This window comes from Pseudophryne corroboree, chromosome 3, assembly GCF_028390025.1.
Source record: "Pseudophryne corroboree isolate aPseCor3 chromosome 3, aPseCor3.hap2, whole genome shotgun sequence".
NCBI lineage: Eukaryota > Metazoa > Chordata > Amphibia > Anura > Myobatrachidae > Pseudophryne > Pseudophryne corroboree.
The window spans coordinates 658693503-658703341 of NC_086446.1; the positions used below are offsets into that span (position 1 = coordinate 658693503).

The following is a 9839-nucleotide window of genomic DNA, read 5'->3' on the forward strand; positions in this document are numbered from 1 at the left end:
AACTCCCTTTCTAGGGGAGAAGTCGGTAGAGCCGATTTGAAAAACCGGCGAGGAGGCACCTCTTCGAATTCCAGCTTGTATCCCTGAGAAACAATTTCTATTGCCCAGGGATCCACCTGTGAGTGAACCCAGAAGTGGCTGAAAAGTCGAAGACGTGTCCCCACTGGGGCGGACTCCCCCAGCGGAGCCCCAGCGTCATGCGGTGGATTTTGCAGAGGCCGGGGAGAACTTCTGTTCCTGGGAACTAGCTGTGTTGTGCATCTTTTTTCCTCTGGCCTTACCTCTGGCAAGAAAGGACGATCCATGTACTCTTTTGCTTCTATTTGAACGAAAGGACTGCATTTGATAATGTGTCGCTTTCTTAGTCTGTGAGGGAACATATAAGGCAAAAAATTCGATTTACCTGCCGTAGCTGTAGAGACGAGGTCCGAGAGACCTTCCCCAAACAATTCCTCACCCTTGTAAGGCAAAACCTCCATATGCCTCTTCGAGTCGGCATCACCTGTCCACTGCCGGGTCTATAAGACTCGCCTAGCAGAAATAGACATAGCGTTTATTCTGGAACCCAGTAGCCTAATGTCTCTTTGAGCATCCCTCATATATAAGAAAGCATCTTTTATATGCCCTAGGGTCAATAAAATGGTATCCTTATCTAGGGTCTCAATATCCACTGATAATGAATCTGTCCATGCTGCTACAGCGCTACAAACCCAGGCCGACGTAATCGCCGGTCTGAGTAAGGTACCAGAATGTGTGTAAATGGACTTCAAGGTAACCTCCTGCTTGCGGTCAGCAGGATCCTTGAGGGTAGCCGTATCTTGGGATGGCAGCGCTATCTTTTTTGATAAGCGTGTCAATGCTTTGTCTACCCTAGGGGAGGATTCCCACCGTATCCTGTCCGTTGGCGGGAAAGGATACGCCATAAGAATCCTTTTGGGAATCTGCAGTTTTTTGTCTGGAGATTCCCACGCTTTTTCACACAACTCGATCAACTCATGTGAGGGGGGAAAAGTTACCTCAGGTTTCTTTCCCTTATACATGTGTACCCTCGTGTCAGGGACAGGGGGTTCCTCCGTGATATGCAAAATATCTTTTATTGCAATAATCATATAACAAATGCATTTAGCCATTTTCGGCTTTAACTTTGCATCATCGTAGTCGACACTGGAGTCAGAATCCGTGTCGCTATCTGTGTCTCCTATTTGGGATAATGGGCGCTTTTGAGACCCCGAAGGTCCCGGCGACATAGGGACTGACATGGGTTGACTCCCTGACTGTTCCCTAGCTTCAGCTTAGTCTAATCTTTTGTGCAATAAATTGACATTAGCACTTAAAACATTCCACATATCCATCCAGTCAGGTGTCGGCGCTGCCAACGGAGACCTCACATTCACACGCTCCCCCTCCTTCTAGGCGGGCCTTCCACCTCAGACATGTCGACACACGCGTACCGACACACCACACACACAGGGAAACTCTTATCTGAAGACAGTTTCCCCACCAGGCCCTTTGGAGAGACAGAGAAAGAGTATGCCAGCACACACCCCAGCGCTATATGACCCAGGAAAAAACACCAAATGTTTACCCAGTCGCGCCTTATTATATGTATATGCGCCAATTATGTGCCCCCCTCCTCTTGAAAACCCTCTGTCACCGTGAGTAAGCAGGGGAGAGTCCGGGGTGCTTCCTCTCAGCGCTGTGCTGTGGAGAAAATGGAGCTGGTGAGTGCTGAGGGAGAAGCCCCGCCCCCTCGGCGGCGGGCTTCTGTCCCGCTCAAAATTCTTAAAAAACTGGCGGGGGCTCTTTATATACACGTTTAGTGCCCAGCTGTCCATGTATATATGTAATTTTGCCAAAGGAGAGGTTTGTATGCTGCCCAGGGCGCCCCCCCTGCGCCCTGCACCCTTACAGTGACTGCCGTGTGTGAGGTGAATGGGAGCAATGGCGCACAGCGTTACTGCTGTGCGTTACCTCTGTGAAGATCAAGAAGTCTTCTGCCGCCTCTGAAGTCTTCTTTTCTTCTCATACTCACCCGGCTTCTATCTTCCGGCTCTGCAAGGAGGACAGCGGCGCGGCTCTGGGACGGACGGCGAGGGTGAGACCTGCGTACAAATCCCTCTGGAGCTAATGGTGTCCAGTAGCCTAAGAAACAGAGCCTTGAAACTCACAGAAGTAGGTCTGTTTCTCTCCCGTCAGTCCCTCGATGCAGGGAGTCTGTTGCCAGCAGGCTCCCTGAACATAAAAAACCTAACTAAAATGCTTTCTTTACAGGAAACTCAGGAGAGCTCCTGAAATGCACCCAGTCTCCACTGGGCACAGTATCAAACTGAGGTCTGGAGGAGGGGCATAGAGGGAGGAGCCAGTGCACACCCAGACCTAAAGTCTTTCTTAAAGTGCCCATGTCTCCTGCGGAGCCCGTCTATCCCCATGGTCCTTACGGAGTCCCCAGCATCCTCTAGGACGTAAGAGAAATTAGAGTTGCCCGTCTAGCTGTTGTCTATGCTGCATACGGCGGTTACTCGGCTATTAGCTGGTGGTCATAATAATGTGACTCAACCGTGTACATAAATGTGTATGTGTGTGTGTGTGTGTGTGTGTGTGTGTGTGTGTATGTATCTATGTATGTGTGTATGTATATATATATATATACACACACACACACACACACACACACACACACACACACACACACACACACACACACACTGTATATGAATTTTAGTATACTCTAGTCTAGACAGAGTAATTTTCAGACCAGCAATGAAAATAAGAATTTACTTACCAATAATTCTATTTCACGTAGTCCGTAGTGGATGCTGGAAACTCCGTAAGGACCATGGGGATTAGCGGCTCCGCAGGAGACTGGGCACAAAAGTAAAAGCTTTTAGGTCACCTGGTGTGCACTGGCTCCTCCCCCTATGACCCTCCTCCAAGCCTCAGTTAGGATACTGTGCCCGGACGAGCGTACACAATAAGGAAGGATTTTGAATCCCGGGTAAGACTCATACCAGCCACACCAATCACACCATATAACTTGTGATCTAAACCCAGTTAACAGCATGATAACAGAGGAGCCTCTAGAAAAGATGGCTCACTACAGCAATAACCCGATTTTTTGGTAACAATAACTATGTACCAGTATTGCAGACAATCCGCACTTGGGATGGGCGCCCAGCATCCACTACGGACTACGAGAAATAGAATTATCGGTAAGTAAATTCTTATTTTCTCTGACGTCCTAGTGGATGCTGGGGACTCCGTAAGGACCATGGGGATTATACCAAAGCTCCCAAACGGGCGGGAGAGTGCGGATGACTCTGCAGCACCAAATGAGAGAACTCCAGGTCCTCCTCAGCCAGGGTATCAAATTTGTAGAATTTTACAAACGTATTTTCTCCTGACCAAGTAGCTGCTCGGCAAAGTTGTAAAGCCGAGACCCCTCGGGCAGCCGCCCAAGATGAGCCCACCTTCCTTGTGGAATGGGCTTTTACAGATTTTGGCTGTGGCAGGCCTGCCACAGAATGTGCAAGCTGAATTGTACTACAAATCCAACGAGCAATAGTCTGCTTAGAAGCAGGAGCACCCAGGTTGTTGGGTGCATAAAGAATAAACAACGAGTCAGATTTTCTGACTCCAGCCGTCCTGGAAACCTATATTTCCAGGGCCCTGACAACGTCTAGCAACTTGGAGTCCTCCAAGTCCCTAGTAGTCGCAGGCACCACAATAGGTTGATTCAGGTGAAACGCTGAAAACCACCTTAGGGAGAAACTGAGGACGAGTCCTCAATTCCGCCCTGTCCGAATGGAAAATCAGATGAGGGCTTTTACAGGATAAAGCCGCCAATTCTGACACGCACCTGGCCCAGGCCAGGGCCAACAGCATGACCACTTTCCATGTGAGATATTTTAACTCCACATATTTAAGTGGTTCAAACCAATGTGACTTTTGGAACCCAAAACTACATTGAGATCCCAAGGTGCCACTGGAGGCACAAAAGGAGGCTGTATATACAGTACCCCTTTTACAAACGTCTGAACTTCAGGGACTGAAGCTAGTTCTTTTTGGAAGAAAATTGACAGGGCCGGAATTTGAACCTTAATGGACCCCAATTTCAGGCCCATAGACACTCCTGTTTGCAGGAAATGTAGGAATCGACCTAGTTGAAAATTCCTCCGTCGGGGCCTTACTGGCCTCGCACCACGCAACATATTTTCGACACATGCGTTGATAATGTTTTGCGGTTATATCCTTCCTGGCTTTGATCAGGATAGGAAAGACTTCATCCGGAATGCCTTTCTCCTTCAGGATCCGGCGTTCAACCGCCATGCCGTCAAACGCAGCCGCGGTAAGTCTTGGAACAGACAGGGTCCTTGCTGGAGCAGGTCCCTTCTTAGAGGTAGAGGGCACGGATCCTCCGTGAGCATCTCTTGAAGTTCCGGTTACCAAGTCCTTCTTGGCCAATCCGGAGCCACGAATATAGTGCTTACTCCTCACCATCTTATGATTCTCAGTACCTTGGGTATGAGAGGCAGAGGAGGGAACACATACACTGACTGGTACACCCACTGTGTTACCAGAGCGTCTACAGCTATTGCCTGAGGGTCCCTTGACCTGGCGCAATACTTGTCGAGTTTTATAAACATGTGGAAGACTTCTGGGTGAAGTCCCCACTCTCCCGGGTGGAGGTCGTGTCTGCTGAGGAAGTCTGCTTCCCAGTTGTCCACTCCCGGAATGAATACTGCTGACAGTGCTATCACATGATTTTCCGCCCAGCGAAGAATCCTTGCAGCTTCTGCCATTGCCCTCCTGCTTCTTGTGTCACCCTGTCTGTTTACGTGGGTGACTGCCGTGATGTTGTCCGAATGGATCAACTCCGGGTGACCTTGAAGCAGAGGTCTTGCTGAGCTTAGAGCATTGTAAATGGCCCTTAGCTTCAGGATATTTATGTGAAGTGATGTCTCCAGGCTTGACCATAAGCTCTGGAAATCCCTTCCCTGTGTGACTGCTCCCCAGCCTCGCAGGCTGGCATCCGTGGTCACCAGGACCCAGTCCTGAATGTCGAATCTGCGGCCCTCTAGAAGATGAGCACTCTGCAACCACCACAGGAGAGACACCCTTGTGCTTGGTGACAGGGTTATCCGCTGATGCATCTGAAGATGCGACCCGGACCATTTGTCCAGCAGGTCCCACTGGAAAGTTCTTGCGTGGAATCTGCCGAATGGGATTGCTTCGTAGGAAGCCAACATTTTTCCCAGAACCCTTTAATTGATGTACTGAGACTTGGCTCGGTTATAGGAGGTTCCCGACTAGCTCGGATAACTCCCTGACTTTCTCCTCCGGGAGAAACACCTTTTTCTGGACTGTGTCCAGGATCATCCCTAGGAACAGAAGACGAGTCGTCGGAATCAGCTGCGATTTTGGAATATTGAGAATCCAATCGTGCTGCCGCAACACTACCTGAGATAGTGCTACCAACCTCCAACTGTTCCCTGGATCTTACCCTTATCAGGGAATCGTCCAAGTAAGGGATAACTAAAATTCCCTTCCTTCGAAGGAGTATCATCATTTCGGCCATTACCTTGGTAAAGACCCGGGGTGCCGTGGACCATCCATACGGCAGCGTCTGAAACTGATAGTGACAGTTCTGTACCACAAACCTGAGGTACCCTTGGTGAGAAGGGTAAATTGGGACATGAAGGTAAGCATCCTTGATGTCCCGAGACATCATGTAGTCCCCTTCTTCCAGGTTCGCAATCACTGCTCTGAGTGACTCAATATTGAATTTGAACCTCCGTATGTAAGTGTTCAAGATTTTAGATTTTAGATTTAGAATCGGTCTCACCGAGCCGTCCGGCTTCGGTACCACAACAGTGTGGAATAATACCCCGTTCCCTGTTGCAGGAGGGGTACCTTGATTATCACCTGCTGGGAATACAGCTTGTGAATGGCTTCCAAAACTGCCTCCCTGTCAGAGGGAGACATCAGTAAAGCCGACTTTAGGAAACGGCGAGGGGGAGACTTCTCGAATTCCAATTTGTACCCCTGAGATATCACCTGAAGGATCCAGGGGTCTACTTGCGAGTGAGCCCACTGCGCGCTGAAATTCATTAAGACGGGCCCCCACCGTGCCTGATTCTGCTTGTAAAGCCCCAGCGTCATACTGAGGGCTTGGCAGAGGCGGGAGAGGGCTTCTGTTCCTGGGAACTGGCTGATTTCTGCAGCCTTTTTCCTCTCCCTCTGTCACGGGACAGAAATGAGGAACCTTTTGTCCGCTTGCCCACGAAAGGACTGCGCCTGATAATACGGCGTCTTCTTATGTTGAGAGGCGACCTGGGGTACAAACGTGGATTTCCCAGCTGTTGCCGTGGCCACCAGGTCTGAAAGACCGACCCCAAATAACTCCTCCCCTTAATAAGGTAATACTTCCAAATGCCGTTTGGAATCCGCATCACCTGACCACTGTCGTGTCCATAACCCTCTACTGGCAGAAATCGACAACGCACTTAGACTTGATGCCAGTCGGCAAATATTCCGCTGTGCATCACGCATATATAGAAATGCATCTTTAAAATGCTCTATAGGCAATAATATACTGTCCCTATCTAGGGTATCAATATTTTCAGTCAGGGAATCCGACCACGCCAACCCAGCACTGCACATCCAGGCTGAGGCGATTGCTGGTCGCAGTATAACACCAGTATGTGTGTAAATACATTTTAGGATACCCTCCTGCTTTCTATCAGCAGGATCCTTAAGGGCGGCTATCTCAGGAGAGGGTAGAGCCCTTGTTCTTACAAGCGTGTGAGCGCTTTATCCACCCTAGGGGGTGTTTCCCAACGCACCCTAACCTCTGGCGGAAAAGGATATAATGACAATAACATTTTAGAAATTATCAGTTGTTATCGGGGGAAACCCACGCATCATCACACACCTCATTTAATTTCTCAGATTCAGGAAAACTACGGGTAGTTTTTCCTCACCGAACATAATACCCCTTTTTGGTGGTACTCGTATTATCAGAAATGTGTAAAACATTTTTCATTGCCTCAATCATGTAACGTGTGGCCCTACTGGAAGTCACATTTGTCTCTTCACCGTCGACACTGGAGTCAGTATCCGTGTCGGCGTCTATATCTGCCATCTGAGGTAACGGGCGCTTTAGAGCCCCTGACGGCCTATGAGACGTCTGGACAGGCACAAGCTGAGTAGCCGGCTGTCTCATGTCAACCACTGTCTTTTATACAGAGCTGACACTGTCACGTAATTCCTTCCAACAGTTCATCCACTCATGTGTCGACCCCCTAGGGGGTGACATCACTATTACAGGCAATCTGCTCCGTCTCCACATCATTTTTCTCCTCATACATGTCGACACAAACGTACCGACACACAGCACACACACAGGGAATGCTCTGATAGAGGACAGGACCCCACTAGCCCTTTGGGGAGACAGAGCGAGAGTTTTCCAGCACACACCAGAGCGCTATATATATACAGGGATAACCTTATATAAGTGTTTTTCCCCTTATAGCTGCTGTATTATTTAATACTGCGCGTAATTAGTGCCCCCCTCTCTTTTTTAACCCTTTCTGTAGTGTAGTGACTGCAGGGGAGAGCCAGGGAGCTTCCCTCCAACGGAGCTGTGAGGGAAAATGGCGCCAGTGTGCTGAGGAGATAGGCTCCGCCCCCTTCTCGGCGGCCTTTCTCCCGCTTTTTTAAGGAAAAACTGGCAGGGGTTAAATGCATCCATATAGCCCAGGAGCTATATGTGATGTATTTTTAGCCATCTAAGGTGTTTTTATTGTGTCTCAGGGCGCCCCCCCCAGCGCCCTGCACCCTCAGTGACCGGAGTGTGAAGTGTGCTGAGAGAAATGGCGCACAGCTGCGGTGCTGTGCACTACCTTATTGAAGACAGGACGTCTTCTGCCGCCGATTTCCCGGACCTCTTCTGTCTTCTGGCTCTGTAAGGGGGCCGGCGGCGCGGCTCTGGGACCCATCCATGGCTGGGCCTGTGATCGTCCCTCTGGAGCTAATGTCCAGTAGCCTAAGAAGCCCAATCCACTCTGCACGCAGGTGAGTTCGCTTCTTCTCCCCTTAGTCCCTCGATGCAGTGAGCCTGTTGCCAGCAGGACTCACTGAAAATAAAAAACCTAAACTTAAACTTTTCACTAAGCAGCTCAGGAGAGCCACCTAGTGTGCACCCTTCTCGTTCGGGCACAAAAATCTAGAGAAAATAAGAATTTACTTACCGATAATTCTATTTCTCGTAGTCCGTAGTGGATGCTGGGCGCCCATCCCAAGTGCGGATTGTCTGCAATACTGGTACATAGTTATTGTTACCAAAAAATCGGGTTATTGCTGTAGTGAGCCATCTTTTCTAGAGGCTCCTCTGTTATCATGCTGTTAACTGGGTTTAGATCACAAGTTATATGGTGTGATTGGTGTGGCTGGTATGAGTCTTACCCGGGATTCAAAATCCTTCCTTATTGTGTACGCTCGTCCGGGCACAGTATCCTAACTGAGGCTTGGAGGAGGGTCATAGGGGAGGAGCCAGTGCACACCAGGTGACCTAAAAGCTTTTACTTTTGTGCCCAGTCTCCTGCGGAGCCGCTAATCCCCATGGTCCTTACGGAGTCCCCAGCATCCACTAGGACGTCAGAGAAATATCAGTATTTGGAGTTTAACATCCAATTTACATACATATTTTTGCATACAGTTAGATGCATTCATTTGTATATTGGGACATTTGCTCATAAAATATGATTAGGCATTATTTGGCTGTTTAGTATCTACCTTAGACTGTTTGTTAGTCTTTCCTGTGTAAGTTATCTCTCAGGACTTGCAGTTCCTCTCCTGAGCTGCCTCCGCAGTGCTGCCTCAATCTGCTCACTCTGCAACTGCTATAAACTGGTTTTGGTGGCAGTTGCCATGGCAGCGGCATGAGGCACTGACACAGCTGACAAGGGAGTCCCCTCTCACCATACCAAGCTGCTCAGTTATTGTATCTCTGTTTTAGGATTATTAAAAGTTACACACTCCATTATGTAACACTCTGTGTGACTAATATGACACAAGTGGTCAGGGTCTGAATTTAAATAACTATTGTTGGTACAAAATAAGTGAAAAGGGTTCTTACATCTTGGCAAATTGATGTGTAAAGACTCAAAGCACAGGCCCTCCAACATGACCCGCCCCACTAGGTACAAAATGTTCTGTTTCTGGACTTCCCTCTTAATTTATGATTTCCATCACCTGTGTTGAACTAGTTAAATGATAAGAAAGCTGTTTCTTCACAGGTGATGGCAATAATAAATTAAGAGGGAAGTACAGAAACAGAGCATTTTGTACCTAGTGGGGCGGGTCATGTTGGAGGGTATGAAAGCATACCCTCCAACTGTACCTTTTTGGCAGATGTGCCGATTTTTGACACCCCTAATTTCCATTGAAAGTATAGGGAAAGGGGCGTGGCCATGCCCCCTTACCTGTGGCCACGCCCCATTTCCTGATTTGTACCTATTTTTATATGTACAATGGCCCTCATTCCAAGTTGATAGCTCGCTATCTACTTATAGCAGCCGTGCAAATGCATAGTCGCCGCCCACGGGGGAGTGTATTTTCACTTTGCAGGAGTGCGAACGCCTGTGCAGTAGTGCGCCTGCAAACACATTTTGTGCAAAACAAGACCAGCCCTGTAGTTACTTTTTGTGTGCGTTGATTCTAACAACGGAGGGACGGCTTTTGACGTCACACACCCGCCCAGCCACGCCTGCGTTTTTTTCCAGATACGCCTGCGTTTTTCCAAACACTCCCTGAAAACGGTCAGTTGACACCCAGAAACG

General features: G+C 48.8%; 1 protein-coding gene across 1 annotated transcript in view; it reads right to left on the reverse strand.

The window, feature by feature from the left end:
- Window positions 1–8926, reverse strand: part of SYCE3 (synaptonemal complex central element protein 3) — a 75887-nt gene extending 66961 nt beyond the window's left edge. Inside the window, exon 1 of the mRNA XM_063963725.1 lies at window positions 8794–8926. The gene's annotated coding sequence lies outside the window, so the exon portion shown is untranslated. The remainder of the gene's footprint in view (window positions 1–8793) is intronic.
- Between the last annotated feature and the right edge of the window lie 913 nt (window positions 8927–9839).